At 48.7% G+C, this 15,486-nt stretch overlaps 1 long non-coding RNA gene across 1 annotated transcript; it reads left to right on the top strand.

Moving 5' to 3' along the window:
• Window positions 1–11,655: 11,655 nt before the first annotated feature.
• LOC126942655 (uncharacterized) lies at window positions 11,656–14,956 on the top strand. The gene is made up of 3 exons (XR_007721598.1): window positions 11,656–11,698; window positions 12,642–12,729; window positions 13,498–14,956. It is a non-coding gene; the product is annotated as an uncharacterized LOC126942655 (long non-coding RNA).
• The last annotated feature ends 530 nt before the right edge of the window (window positions 14,957–15,486 follow it).

The following is a 15,486-nucleotide window of genomic DNA, read 5'->3' as shown; positions in this document are numbered from 1 at the left end:
CCTCTTCTGATTTGAGGCTGGCCTGTCCATGTGCACCCTTAGCCTCACATTAATGGAGGATCACCCATCCCTTCCTTGTGCTAGAAACTTGATGGCTGTATTCCGTGAGCCTGCAGGACTCTTGCTCTCCTCCTTCTTATTTAACTGCACCAGCTTAGGAGTGGCCTACATGCTCCATCTTCATCTCCTTACCCCATCTACGCCATAGTCTACCATGCTCTTGCTGAGGTTACTTACCTGGCCTCTTTCCTCTACACTCTTTTCCACACTCACTTGTCCAGGTGCACATTGATCCTACACCTGACTGTCCTACAGATAACTTGAAATCAAGATGGCGGGGAATAACTCACCATCTTACTCTATATGTCTGCCTGTCCTTCAGTATTTCTCATGTGGGATAAGGGTGCTATGATTAGCCCACTTGTCCAAGACAAAACACCTGGAGGTCATTCTTTTTTTTCCTTTTTTCTTTTCTTTTTGAGACAGAGTTTCGTTCTTGTCGCCCAGGCTGGAGTGCGATGGCACGATCTCGGCTCACAGCAACCTCTGCCTCCCCGGTTCAAGTGATTCTCCTGCCTCAGCCTTCTGAGTAGCTGGGATTACAGGCGCCCACCACAACACCTGGCTATTTTTTTGTTTTTGTTTTTTTGTTTTGTTTTTGAGATGGAGTTTCGCTTTTGTTGCCCAGGCTGGAGTGCAACGGCGTGATCTTGGCTCAACACAACCTCTGCCTCCTGGGCTCAAGCGATTCTCCTGCCTCAGCCTCCTGAATAGCTGGGATTACAGGCATGTGCCACCATGCCTGGCTAGTTTTGTATTTTTAGTAGAGAGAGGGTTTCTCCATGTTGGTCAGGCTAGTCTTGAACTCCTGATCTCAGGTGATCTGCCCACTTTGGCCTCTGAAACTGCTGGGATTACAGGCGTGAGCCACTGTGCCCGGCCACCTTTTTGTATTTTTAATAGAGATGAGGTTTCACCATGTTGGCCAGGCTGGTCTGGAATTCCTGACCTCAGGTGATCCACCCGCCTCGGCCTCCCAAAATGCTGGGATTATAGGTATGAGCCACTGCGCCCGGCCTGGATGTCATTCTTTTTTTTTTTTTTTTTTTTTTTTTTGAGACGGAGTCTCGCTGTGTCGCCCAGGCTGGAGTGCAGTGGCCGGATCTCAGCTCACTGCAAGCTCTGCCTCCCGGGTTTTTACGCCATTCTCCTGCCTCAGCCTCCCGAGTAGCTGGGACTACAGGCGCCTGCCACCTCGCCCGGCTAGTTTTTTGTATTTTTTAGTAGAGACGGGGTTTCACCGTGTTAGCCAGGATGGTCTCGAACTCCTGACCTCGTGATCCGCCTGTCTCGGCCTCCCAAGTGCTGGGATTACAGGCTTGAGCCACCACGCCCGGCCGGATGTCATTCTTGACTCCACTTGGCTGCCACATTCTATCGTTGAGTTCCACCTGCATGGTTCCCTCGGCCAGGGATAACGCCATTTCTCACCTGCCTGACAATTCCTGCAAAATCCTCACCTGATGTCACTATGGCTGCAAAGCTTCCCCAACTTCCTCCCTAAGAGAGACACAGTGGCACCTTTTTTATTTTTTAGTTTTAAGACAGAGTCTCGCTCTGTTGCCCAGGCTGGAGTGCAGTGACGTGATCTTGGCTCACTGCAGCCTCCACCTCTTGGGTTCAAGCGATTTTCCTGCCTCAGCCTCCCAAGTAGCTGGAACTACAGGTGCATCGCACCACACCCGGCTAATTTTGTAATTTTAGTAGAGACGGGGTTTCACCATGTTGGCCAAAATGGTCTCCATCTCCTGACCTTGAGGAGGCAGGTCTGATTTGCCTGCCTTGGCCTCCCAAAGTGCTGGGATGACAGGCATGAGCCACTGCACCTGGCCCAGTTGTACTTTTTTGACATGTGTATGTCTTCTCTTATTTTCCCCGTTACTCTATTGCCATCATTTGTTTTTCTGCTGCTCTCACTTGCCAGATATAAACATCCAGAGAGCAGGAACTGTTTTGGCACAATTCAGTTTCTAGTACAGTGCATAGCACATAGTAGACCCTCAATAAATGTGTGGAAGTGAGCCCCCCAATATTCCAGGTAAGTACAAAGGGGCCTGGTAATTAGGGCCTCTTCATGGCTAGTGATGGTCAAAGAGAAAAATCGGGCAACAATCCAAGAAGCACGGTAGCCCTGTTTTCCCCTTTTCTAGGCAGCTGGCTGTGCCTGCATTTCCTTTTGTGGCCAGAACATCAGAGCTTGAGGTTTGGCTTTGTCATTTCCTGACCCTCTGAAACTCTGACCCTCTGAGTTTCATTTTGCCAAAGGACAAGATCCTAGAGGAGAATGCAGTCTCGAGCATTCTGTAACCCTCAGGCTCCAGGGCCCTCCTCATGCCCACCCTGTCTCAGCGGTGTGCATGAGTGTGGCGTGTGCAAGCGTGTGCAGTGAGCCCTGGGTGTGCACATGCTGTTTACAAAGGCAGACCAAGGTGCCCAGAATGCCGTTCCAGCTGGCCATGGCTAGATGCATCCGCAGCGGTGTTTCTTTATTGGGGCGATGGCTGAGAAAGGAAATTGCATTGTTTTGGGGCTGTCTCAGGGAGGACATTTGATACAGCCACAAAGTTTAGCCTTCCAAGTGGCCTCCACTTTCAGCCGGTGCATTGGTTGGCAACTCCTGGGTGGGAGTCAGGGTTACTGGGGAAGGGAAGGGGAGGGTCTGTAGGAGGATCGGGGTCCAAGAGGGCTGTAGAGGAAGGGGCTGTAGAGCCAGCAGGCCGCCCTTCTGTGCTGCTCCGGGTGAGAACTGCCATCATCACACACTGGGAAGCTCAGTCATGGCTGTTAGCCGGGGCACAAGCCAACAGATGTATCAGCGACCTGAGATGGCATGGCAGCTGGGTGTGCAGCCAGGAAGGGTGTGCATGTGGAGGAGGGGACTCGGGCCCAGCTCGGCTGTGGGCCTCCACAGTACCTGTTGGGGGTGGGGTTAGTCTTGAGTAACCCCTGAATGGACTTTACCCTGCAGCCGTTTTGTGTAACTCCTGTAATTAGCTAACTAGGTTAGTCATTGCTTACACCCTCCTGAGTCCTCAACCTTTTTTTATTTTTCCAGGACGATCTCTATAAACAGGTCATACAATATGCCACACGTTTTGTGCCAAATTCCTCTGCAGATATTTGACTCCCTTTTGCCTATTCAGGTAGCTCCAGGGCGGGCCACCTTCTCTTGCTGAGTGTCCTCACCTAGGGTGATTTCACCGGTGGCTGCTGCCTTTCCCCCCAACCTGGCTTTACTTAAGGGATAGATTGTTTTATTTTTTATTTTTTGAGACAGAGTTTTACTCTGTCACCCAGGCTGGAGTGCAGGGGCGCTATCTCGGCTCATGCAACCTCCGCCTCCTGGGTTCAAGCAATTCTCCTGCCTCAGCCTCCTGAGTAGCTGGGAATACAGGCACCCGCCACCATGCCCGGCTAATTTTTGTATTTTTAGTAGAGATGGGGTTTCACCGTATTGGCCAGGCTGGTCTCGAACTCCTGACCTTGTTATCCGCTCACCTCGGCCTCCCTAAGTGCTGAGATTATAGGCATGAGACACCGCTCCCGGCCTAGACTGTGTTATTTTGTCCACCCCATGTATACCTTTATTCACTCCCTCCTGCCCCAAATGTGACTGAGCATGGACTAAGCCAGGCACTCTGCAAAGTGTATCAGTCTAACTGAGGCTCCATCCCCACCCTGGAGAGCTTGTAAGCTAAGCACTGTTAAAGGAGTTCCTGTATGGACCAAATCCTGGAGTCCTACACACAATTATTGATACAGAGTTGCTCAGCATCCTTCACAGAAAAAAATGCAGTCATATCCAATCTGTCAGCAATAAATATGAAATACTTATTTTGCTTATATTCAATATAATCAGAGGATCATTCAGAACAGGTGCTACCTAGATTTAAGACTCTTGGTGCTGTCATTATAATCAAAAGCACCTAACGACAGCCCACGCATGCTAATGCAAACATAATAATATTAGTGCTTTTCATTAAAACATGGCTCAGTGAAAGATTTCTGCAGGCCACACGTAGTATGCAAGCGGAACTTTCTTTTTAAACCCTCTTTGAGTAGCCCAGTGAAACAAGAATACTGTAATAAAGGTTATGTGCAGAGTGGAAACCTATCCCAGCGGTTTCTCTCACAATACACCTCACCTGGGTAAACACACATTTGCATATCAATGCATGGATTACAGACTTTTCCTTTTCTGAGAATAAGAAGGTACCCTGTTACACACACAGGGGACCAACAGCCAGGAGCTTTCAAGCCCCATGCAATCTGAGAACAGAGGACTCAGGTCTTCAGAGCCCCAGAGGCCAGTCCTCTACAGCAATCTCTCTCTTCTTTCTCTTAGTGCACTGGGATTCTGTTGTGTAACTCGCCCGGCCTTCAGAGGCGGCCTCCTCCCATCTGGGAGGCTGTGCTGGCTTCCGCAGGAGCCAGCCAGATTTTGAAATTGCATTTGGAACCAGTCACTGTAAAAAGGCTGGTTCTTGGAGGGGGAGAAAGGTGGCTTTGATAGTTATTGATGAGCTCACCAGGTAGGAATGGGACTTTTCAAACAGGCCAAATTAAATCCCAGGCCTTGAGCGAGGGGCCTGGGATTTGCTGCTTTCGCATTGCAAGGAGCAGGTGGGCAGGCTCTGGGAGTATCAGATGCACAAAGTACAGGTGAACAGGTAACCAGATCGGGATCTCTGCAGGTGCCCCGAGGCTGGGAAACAGCGTTGGTGGGGTGGAGAGGCAGCCTGCAACGCGGTGTCCCTCTCACCTGAAGCAGCCAACAGGTTAACCCAGGCCTGTTCCTGCAGGACGGACATGCACTGGTTCCAGCCGATGAAAGCAGATGCAAATCAGTGCAATTTCCTCTGCAGCAATAATTAACCCGCGGGAACCTTGTTGGAGCAGGTAGTTCCAGGAGAATGGCACTGAAGATGTTGGAGAGAGATTAGCATTTTTCAGCTCTCATCGCAGTGATTTGTGCTGCATTTTAGTGTGTGTTCAGTTCCAACTCATTACCATAAAAAAACTCCTCATAAATTAAATTGCTAGGCAGGGGGAATTGACTTTGTTTAGGTAGATAGAGAGCCTGGGATGCTAGCGGGTGTTGCTGGAGAACTGGCAGGGAAAGTGTGTCCTCAGTTTCCTGATTCGTCATGGGAGGACCTTGGCCTCTCCAACCTCTAGAACCCATCCAGCTGGCAACCTACAATTCTATTTCCTTCCCTCCCTCCCTCCCTCCTTCCTTCCTTCCTTCCTTCCTTCCTTCCTTCCTTCCTTCCTTCCTTCCTTCCTTCCTTCTTCCTCCCTCCCTCCCTCCCTCCCTCCCTCCCTCCCTCCTTCCTTCCTTCCTTCCTTCCTTCCTTCCTTCCTTCCTTCCTTCCTTCCTTCCTTCCTTCCTTCCCTCCCTTTTATTTGAGATGGAGTCTTGCTCTGTCACCCAGGCTAGAGTGCAATGGCGCGGTCTCGGCTCACAGCAACCTCTGCCTCCTGGGTTCAAGCAATTCTCCTGCCTCAGCCTCCCGAGTAGCTGGGATTACAGGCATATGCTACCATCCCTGGCTAATTTTTGTATTTTTTTAGTAGAGACGGGGTTTCACCATGTTGGCTAGGCTGGTCTCAAACTCCTGACCTTGTGATCCACCTGCCTAGGCCTCCCAAAGTGCTGGGATTACAGGAGTGAGCCACTGCCCCACGCCTGTTTGCTTTTATGAATTGGAGGACTGCCTGGGCCCAGGGAAGCTGCTAGTCATCTGCCTAAGCTGTAGCTGTTGGATGACGCAGGATCCTAATCTCAAGTTGCTTCCAGGACAGGACCACTTTCTTGGGACCCTCTGCACGTGGGCAGTCCTTCCATGACGACAGCTGCCCTGTCTTGGTGGGATGACTTTGGAGGGTGTATGTGGCCCACGGAACTGTGTACTCTCAGTGGGCAGGCCCTCTGTTTTGATCATTTTGTATCCCAGCATCTAACACAAGGTGCTCATGACTCAAGACCTTATGTAAAGAGGGAGGAACGAACACAAGGAAGAAAGTTCCCCAGAAATCCTTCCTTACGCCTGAACCAATTCCTTCCTATATGTCCTCAGCTTGAGTCATTTTCTGTAGCTCCCTCTTATTTCCATCAGATACTTGGATACATTTCAAATTGGTTCTCGACACCCCACCCCTGAATATCAGTGAGAGAAATCACATGCATGATCTACATTGCCTTGACCAGGCCATCCAGACAGAGAGCGGGGATGGCTTGTCTCCTAGGGCAGTGGTGCCAGGTGCTAGCTTAGAGGCCTCGGTTTACCTGCATGCACCAGGGTCCCCTGAGAATCTGTGCCCTTCCCCTCCCGGGAGGGGATGCTTGGAAGGGGTCAATCTGAGGCCCTTGCTTTCATGAAGGGCCCTGAGGCCCACAGCCAGGCTTCTAGAAACCTAGAATTGACCCTGGTTTCCAGAATGACCAGTTTGCCTTTCCTTTATCTGTACAAGGAGGTGAATTTCTTGGGGGTCTTCTCGGTGTGAGTGTAGTGAGTGCACTCAAGGTGCCTAAAAATACAAGGACAGAGGCTAAATATGAGCATTTTTACCTCGAAGCTGCCTTGAATTGAGTTTCACAGGAAAAGTGTATTAAAATAATTCTTAAAAACTTGGAGCTCTTAAATGTTTCTATTTCTGGGGGGTGGGGAATGGGAATAACTGTCTCCATTACCTGCCTTCCTTCCTTCCTTCCTTTCTCCCTCCCTCCCTTCCTTCTCCTTCTTTACTTCCTCTTTCTCTATCTTTCCCCTTCCTTCCTCCCTCCCTTCTTTTCTCTTTCTTTCTTTCTTTCTCTTTTCCTTCCTTCCTTTCTCCCTTTCTCCTTCCTTTCCTCCCTTCCTTCTCCTTCTTTCCTTCCTCTTTCTCTTTCTTTCCCCTTCCTTCCTCCCTCCCTTCTTTCTTCTTTCTTTCTTTCTTTCTTTCTTTCTTTCTTTCTTTCTTTCTTTCTTTCTTTCTTTCTTTCTTTCTTTCTTTCTTTCTTTCTTTCTTTCTTTCTCTTTTCCTTCCTTCCTTTCTCCCTTTCTCCTTCCTTCCCTCCCTTCCTTCTCCTTCTTTCCTTCCTCTTTCTCTTTCTTTCTCCTTCCTTCCTCCCTCCCTCCTTCCTTTCTTTCTTTCTTTCTTTCTTTCTCTTTCTTTCTTTCTTTCTTTCTTTCTTTCTTTCTTTCTTTCTTCTTTCTTCTTTCTTTCTTTCTTTCTTTTCTTTCTTTCTCTCTCTCTTTCTTTCTTGTCCTTCCTTCCTTTCTCCCTTTCTCCCTCCTTCCCTCCCTTCCTTCTCCTTTCCTTCCTCTTTCTCTCTCTTTCCCCTTCCTTCCTCCCTCCCTTCTCTTTTCCTTTTTCTTTCTTTCTTTCTTTTTCTTTCTTTCTTTCTTTCTTTCTTTCTTTCTTTCTTTCTTTCTTTCTTTCTTTCTCTCTCTCTCTCTCTTCCTTCCTTCCTTCCCTCTCTTTCTTTTTTTAATAAAGTGTTTTAGAAATCAGCCTGGCCAACATGGTGAAACCCCATCTCTACTAAAAATATAAAAATTAGCTGGGCATGGTGGCGGGTGCCTGTAATCCCAGCTACTCAGGAGGCTGAGGCAGGAGAATCGCTTGAACCCGGGAGGCAGAGGTTGCAGCAAGCTAAGATCGCACCACTGCACTCCAGCCTGGGAGACAGAGCGAAAAAAAAAAGAAAAGTTAAATGCAGTTTCATTAGGAGACCCCTTAGAGCTAGATTGTGAGCACAAATGGAGGTGCTGGTTCCAACATGGAGGGGTAATTCCTGGTTATGAGGGTGTCATCCAGACCACCACAATAAATCTTAATTTTTTTCATACTACTAACAAAAGGCAAAGATAAAATGAAAAAAAAAAAAAAAAAGCCATGAGAAAGAATGTGGAGTGATCTGAGCATGTGCTTGAGAAGCAGGAGCACATGCTTTGAAAATCAGGGCTGCATTTCTGGCTCTGTCTTGTAAGGGTATGTGGCTTTGGCAAATTACTTGACTTTGTCAAGCCTCAGTTTCCTCATGAGGAGTAAAACAGTAAAACCAGGATTATAATACCATATTCCTCCTAAGCTTGCTGTGAGGAATAACACAGAATTACATAAAGTGTGTCATAGAATGTCCTATATCTAGGAAGCACCAAGGCATGGACAGGAGGTGAGATACCCAGTCCTGAATGATCATAGGACCTCAAGCTGAAGAGGACCTCAGAGGCCACGTAAGCCAGCTTGATGGACAGACCTCAGGAGCCAGGAAGGCTGAAGGTCTGCCAGGGGGCCCAGAGAAAGCTGGCGGAGGTGCTGAAACCAAGCACCATGCCTCTACTCTCTCCCCGAGTGGCACGAAGCAAGCCTCGTGTCTTCTCTTCATTACAGTCTGCTTCTTTGTGCAGGAAGATCACCTGTGTTTGAAATGCATTTTGCTAAATAGGCATCATAGAAATTCTGACGCTTTGGTGCCTCCTCAAATTTAAGACCCCCTCTGTAGCATATGACCCCCTCCGACAATGTAGGAAGACAAAACTGGAAGCTGTGAGACACGGTTTCCATGCCATGATGTGCGAATACAGGACCAACACCATTTACACAACCCGCTTCTTCTTCTTTTTTTTTTGACGACGTCTCACTCTGTCACCAGGCTGGAGTGCAGTGATGTGATCTTGGCTCACCGCAACCTCAGCCTCCCGCTACACAACCCGCTTCTGACCTTCAGACCTTGCTGGAATGCTTGCCTTCCTTCTCACTTCCACTGCCACCCCCAGCAGCTAGCTTTCTTTTGGGAGCCATTTTTACACAGAAAAGCAAGTGTGTACCCCTTTATGCATATTACTGTGTAGCAAAAAGGACCAGAGTATAGCGAGGCTTTCGGGAGGGGAGGAGTCTGGGTGGTTGGTTAGGTTCACCCTCTACTTGTGTGGCTTCCGTCTCCTGCCTGATTCCAGTGGGGCCACAGCTGAATGACAGACTCTCTCACTTGTAGGTGACTCTGTCAGCAGAGCTTAGGTTATGCTGTGGTAATAAGCAAGCCCCAAATCTCAGTGACTCAAAAAAGCAAAGGATTTTCTCACTGGTGATGCACATCTACCGCAGGTCAGCAGGGGGCGCTGGTCATGGCAGGGACCCAGGTGGCTGGAGGCTCCATCTTGACTCATCCTTCCATGATTGCAGGGGTGGGACTAAAGGGAAAGTGCTGAATCACACCCTGGCTCTTAATACAACCACCTGTGAGTGACACCTATCCCTTCTGCCAGCATCTCATTGGTCAAGCCTTGTCTCAAGGCCACACCTGACTTCGAAGGGAACAGGGAGGTAAGTATATGCCTACCATATGGCCAACAAAAGAACAGAAGGGAAGAAGAGAAGTGGAATATTTGTTGTTTTATTTATTATTTTTTGAGACAGGATCTCACTTTGCTGCCCAGAGGCTGGAGTGCAGTGGCTTGATCATAACTCACTGCAGCCTTGAGCTCCTGGGCTCAAGTGATCCTCCCATCTCAGCCTCTTGTGTAGCTAGGTCTACAGGTGCACACCACCATGCCTGATTAATTTTTATACAATTTTTTAATAGAGGTGGGGTCTTGCTGTGTTGCCCAGCCTGGTCTCAAACTTTTTTTTTTTTTAATAGTCAGGTGTGGTTATAGGGGGAGACAATGTTAAATCAGCTTAACAATGACCTACGACACTCGGACCAACTAGGTCTTGAATTCTGGCCTCCAGCAAGCCTCCTGCCTTGGACTCCCAAAGGGTTGGAATTATAGGCCTGAGCCACCACATCTGGCCATATTTATTCTTAAAAAACCCCCAAGTCTTTATGGAATTTTAATTGATGTATAATAAAATATGCATATTTAAAGTCTATAGTTTGATAAGCTTGACACACGCATATGCCCATGAAACCACCACCACTACAATCACAATAATGAAGATTCCATCACTGCTGGAAGTTTCCTTGGGACCCTTTGCCATCTCCTCACCCGTGACATCCCTGCTCCTCAATCCTCAGACAACCACTGAACTGCTTTCTGCTGCTGTATGGATTAGTTTGCATTTTCTAGAGTTTTATATAAATGGAATCACACAGCGTGTTCTCTTTTGGCCTGGCTTCTTTCACTCAGCATAATTATTTTGAGATTCATCCATGTAGAAGAGGAATATTTGTGATATCTACCACAGCAGACTTTTCGATTAATGGACTTTATTCTTTCCAACAAGATAACTGATGCGGGTTGAATTCTGTCCCCCTCCCCCCCAATTCACATGTTGAAGTCTTAATTGCCTGTACCTAAAAATGTGACCCTGTTTGGAGATGGGATCTTTATTTTAATTTTATTTATATATATATATTTTTTGAGACAGAGTCTTGCTCTGTCGCTCAGGCTGGAGTGCAGTGGTGTGATCTCAGCTCACTGCAATCTCTGTCTCCCAGGTTCAAGTGATTCTCCTGCCTCAGCCTGCCGAGTAGCTGGGATTACAGGCGTACGCCACCACGCCTGGCTAATTTTTGTATTTTTAGTAGAGTTGGGGTTTCACCATGCTGGCAAGCCTGGTCTCGAACTCCTGACCTCAGGTGATCCACACGCCTCAGCCGCCCAAAGTGCTGGGATTACAGACGTGAGCCACCGCGCCTGGTCTGGAGATAGGGTCTTTAAAGAGGTAACTAAGTTACAGTGAGGTCGTGAGGGTAGGTCTTAATCCAACATGATGGGTGTCTTTATAGGAAGGGGACCTTTGACCACAGACAGCTGTGAAGGGAGAACTCCATGTGACCGTGTAGGCCTGCACGCCGAGGAGGGGCCTGGAACTGATCCGTCCTTCACAGCCTCGGAAGGAACCGACCTGCTGGCACCTTGATCTCAAATTCCCGCATCCAGAACCGGGCGACAAGGCATTTCTGTTGCTGAAGCCACCCAGGCTGCGGCACTTTGCTATGGCAGCCCTCGTGAAAGAATGCAGTCACTTTTATTTCCAAGGGAAGCAGAGTTAAATGAGCCCCCTTAAGAGATCTTCCTGCAATGTTTGGGACGTGTCTGTGTGTGCGTGGACAGGGCCGTCTGCAGGCGGATCAGCGTGCGGCGTGGGCAGGCACCTCTGTGTCCTAAGCGCAGACATCCGGTGTCACCCTTCAGGCATCCAGGGAAGGAAGCTGATAAAATGAAGCTCTTCATGCTCCAGGTTCCGTTTCTTCTTTGGAATGCTCGAAGGCTTCCCAGCTATTCCATGTTCAGGCCTGGCTTTCAAGAGGCTGCAGGCCGGAGTGGGGAAGGTGGCTGAAGCCGGTCCTGGGTCTCTCCGAGCCCCTCAGAGAACTCTCTGGTTGCACTAGAAACCATCCTTGTGCTGCTGGCAGCAGTTTCCATGCCGCTGAAAAATGGCGGCAAAGCCCAAGTGGAGAAGGAGGGTTCTGTAGGCGTGGCTTCCAACCCAAAAGAACAGAAAGGCAGGGCCTTCATTCTCCCCTGAACTGTGATCCGGACGGTTCACCTGGAGCACAGCCCTTGTGTTCCTCGCTGCCTCCCCCTGAAGGCCCTGGAGGCCACATGACGTTGCCTGCCACTGTGGGGGTGACACGCTCTCCTGGTCCCGGCCTGGACGGGTCCGGACAGGTGCAGTGGGAGAACAAAGCGTCATTCGGAGGGTGAGGAATTTCACTCAGCAGCAAGCGTGTTGCGTGTCCGCTTCGTCTCAGACACTGTACAATACGCCGTTACATTTACTCCATTTCATCCTTGTGACAATCCTGTGAGATAGGAATTCCCATGTCCACCTAAGAGATGAGGAAACCGAGGCTCGGAGGGACAGGGAACACACAACTGGGGAGGGGCCGAAAAGGTTCTAGAACATCCATCCTTTGGCCTCAGGGGGAGTACATAGGAATCACCTAGTATGTTACTGGGAGGTCCAGACACTCAAACATGAATTTGCTTCTCTCTCTAGAGAGCTACCAGATTTAGCAAATAAAAGGGCAAGACGTTTAGTTAAACTGGAATAGAATTTCATATAAGCAATGAATACTTGTTTTTTGTTTTTTTTTTGAGACAGGGCCTCACTCTGTTGTCCAGGCTAGAGTTCAATGGCGGGATCACAGTGCACTGCAGCCTCCATCTCTTGGGCTCAAGTTATCCTCCCACCTCAGCCTCCCAGGTAGCTAGAACGACAGGTGTGCACCACCATATCTGGCTAATTATTTTATTTCTGTATAGATGGGGTCTCACTATGTTGCCCATGCTGGTCTCAAACCCCTAGCTTAAGCAGTCCTCCCACATTGGCCTCCCAAAGTGCTGGGATTATGGGTGTGAGCCACCATGCCTGGCCAACAAATATAGATATTTTGGGCGTAAATGTGTTCCATGCAATATTTGGGATGTATTTACACTGAAAGGGTATTCATTGTTTATCTGAAGTTCACATTTAACTGGGTGTCCTGTGTTTACCTGGCAGTGCTGCTTCCAGGTGAGGCTTGTAGTTGCTTTAATGCTAAAGGAGCCTTCATTTGCTGGGGCTGGGACTGTATTCAGCTTTACTCGTGAACTCTGCGGGCTCTCCAAAGCTCTTTCTGAAATCAGCCTCACTCTCCACAGGTGAGGTTACCAGGACCGTCAGCCTGAGGAGAATCAGCTCTTCCGCACCAAATCCTGAAGATCACATGGCAGAGTGAGCCAGAGCGAGGTACCGGCAGACCTCTTAGGTGGGGCATGCATCCCCTAGTGTCCCATGTCCCCACTGTTCCCTGTGGCTATATCCATTTCACTTGACTTACTTTTACTCCTTGTCTAGCTCCTTGTGGCATTGTTCTTTTTCTCTTTTCTTTTTTTTTGAGACAGTCTCCCACTGTCACCCAGGTTGGAGTACAGTGGAGTAATCTCGGCTCACTGCAACCTCCACCTCCTGGGTTCAAGAGATTCTCCTGCCTCAGTCTCCTGAGTAGCTGGGATTATAGTTGCCCGCCGCTACGCCCGGATAATTTTTGTATTTTTAGTAGAGACAGGGTTTCACCATGTTGGCCAGGCTGGTCTTGAACTCCTGACCTCAGGTGATCCACCCACCTCAGTCTCCCAAAGTGTTGGGATTACAGGCGTGAGCCACCACGTCTGGCTGGCATTGAGTTTTCAACTCTTCATCTATACCATATGTCAGATCATTTCCTTCTTCTTGCAATGACAGCAAAAATACCGAGGCTTTAATTACTTACCCTCCTGTATTTCTGTTTTATTCCCTCTCCCTATCGCCATTTCCATGCACTCATGCCCACGCACAGGTTGTAGGAACCAACTAGTATGTTGCTGGGAGGTCCAGACACTCAAATGTGAACTTGCTTCTCTCCCTGGAGGGCTTCCAGATTTAGCAAATAAACAGGCAAGATGCTCAGCTAAAGTTGAATTGAATTTCATATAAATAGTGAATACTTTTTCTTTTCTTTTTTTTTTTTTGAGACAGGGTCTTGCTCCATTGTCCAGCTAGAGTGCAGTGGCAAGATGATGGCTCACTACAGCCTCCATCTCTTGGGCTTAAGAGCCCTCCCCCATGGCTCAGCCTGCCCTGAGGCCAGTCCTCGTACATGGCACATGGCTGCCTTCAAGACATCTCCAAGAAGCCCTCGCTGAGAAGCCCCCTGGTGCACACATAAAATCACGTTGCTATTTAGTTGAATTTCTTCATTGTACAGGTTAAGAAATGGAAGATGTGACTCTCAAGGATTATACACAACTAAAACTGTGTGAAACGGCGATCAGTACCCGGGCAACAGGGAAGTGGGAATTTCTCACCAACCCACGTGCCAGGATCCAGCCTCAACGCTTGTGAGGATCCAGCCTCAACGCTCTGCACATCTCCAGTGTGGAACAGCACCATGCGCCTAATGAGTTCTTCTCTGACTGATTGATTGATTGATTACTAAAACACTCAGCACTCCTGGCAAAGCAGTTCTCACACTGTTGAACAAATTATCTTTATGCACTGCAGTCTCTTGAGCTTAGATGAAGGCAAACTCACTGTAATCTTCAGATCATTTAGCAATGCCTTGGAATCACTGGATATGAGAAAATATCCAGGCATGTGGAATACGAAGGGGGAAGAAAAGCAGGACTTGGAGGGACTGTGCTAGTGGATTTCAACTCTATATTTTCTAAAATGAACCAGGGGCAGGCAAACTACTACCTTGTAGGCCAAATCTGGCCAGTGACCTGTTTTATCATTGATTGATTGATTGACGGGGTCTTGTCTTGCTCTGTCACCCAGGCTGGAGTGCATTGGTTCGATCATTGTTCACTGCAGCCTCGAACTCTTGGACTCAAACCATCCTCCCACCTCAGCCTCCCAAGTAGCTAGGACTGCAGGTGTGCACTGTAATGCCTGGCTAATTTTTTTCTTTCTTTTTTTTTTTTTTTTGTAGAAATGGCATCTTGCTGTGTTACCCAGACTGGTCTTTAACTCCTGGCCCCAAGCGATCCCTGACTTTATGGCACTTGCTTAGCCTGGTGTGACAGTGTCTGTCTCCTGGAGGCCAGGAGCCCCTGGCATGCAGCCAGCGTGCCCCATTTATAATTGTAGCCCAGCACATGGAAGGGACCCAAGGGAATGACAGCAACGTTGACTTTGCCATTTCAACCCTGAACCTCATTTTATTGTTCTATTCGTATTATCTGGGGGACAAAATTTTCCCACATTCTTTTCTGTTGGTGCCACCATCTCTGTGCCTCCGTGTGCTGCTGACCCGCCAAGCCCATGGCCAGCTCAGCACTCAGATTTTATGTGGTCTCTCAGTATGGGTTCCTTTATTGGCATCTCAAAAAGCTTTTGTGTTTTATCCATAATTGATTAAAGGTTTGTAGCTGTGAATAAAAGATTGATTAAAAGTAACAACAGCAAAACAGCTCTTGTTTTTCTTCACCGTCTGCCTTTCCCCAGGAGAGTCTCCCACCTCCGAGCAGACAGTCCTCGATGTGGATCCACACAACCTTACGAGTTTTCCTTAGACCCAAGAAAAGGAGGCGTGGGGAATGATCGTTACTTGCTGATACTTACTGATATCGCAACGCCAGCAATAAGAATACCATCTGGACGTTATCAGCGGTGGGTGTGTTTCATTTTGCATTTTATGTGATGGGTGCTGGGATTTGGACAGGCCAAAGCTCCCACCCTCGCGTTGCTCAGTATACTGGGAAATGACATCACCTATGACGGCACTGTAATTAGCAAGGTGAGGGGAGGGGCCAGACCTCAGCCCAGGAGTGGGGTTTGGGGCAGGCCCCTGGGGAGAAGCAGTGGCAGCAGCAAGAGCTGGGCTTGGTGTCCCACTCAGACAAGTGGTGGAGGCAGCAGCAGGATCTGCACTCACGTCCTCTGGTAGTAAGCTCTGCTCTCTGCCGGCCCTGACTTCAGAGCAGTGCCGAAGCCAGGCAGTCCCAAGGCACAGCCACATGTTTG

Source organism: Macaca thibetana, chromosome 1, assembly GCF_024542745.1.
Source record: "Macaca thibetana thibetana isolate TM-01 chromosome 1, ASM2454274v1, whole genome shotgun sequence".
Lineage (NCBI taxonomy): Eukaryota > Metazoa > Chordata > Mammalia > Primates > Cercopithecidae > Macaca > Macaca thibetana.
The sequence above is the reverse complement of the archived record's forward strand: the minus strand, read 5'-3'. Positions and strand labels throughout refer to the sequence as shown.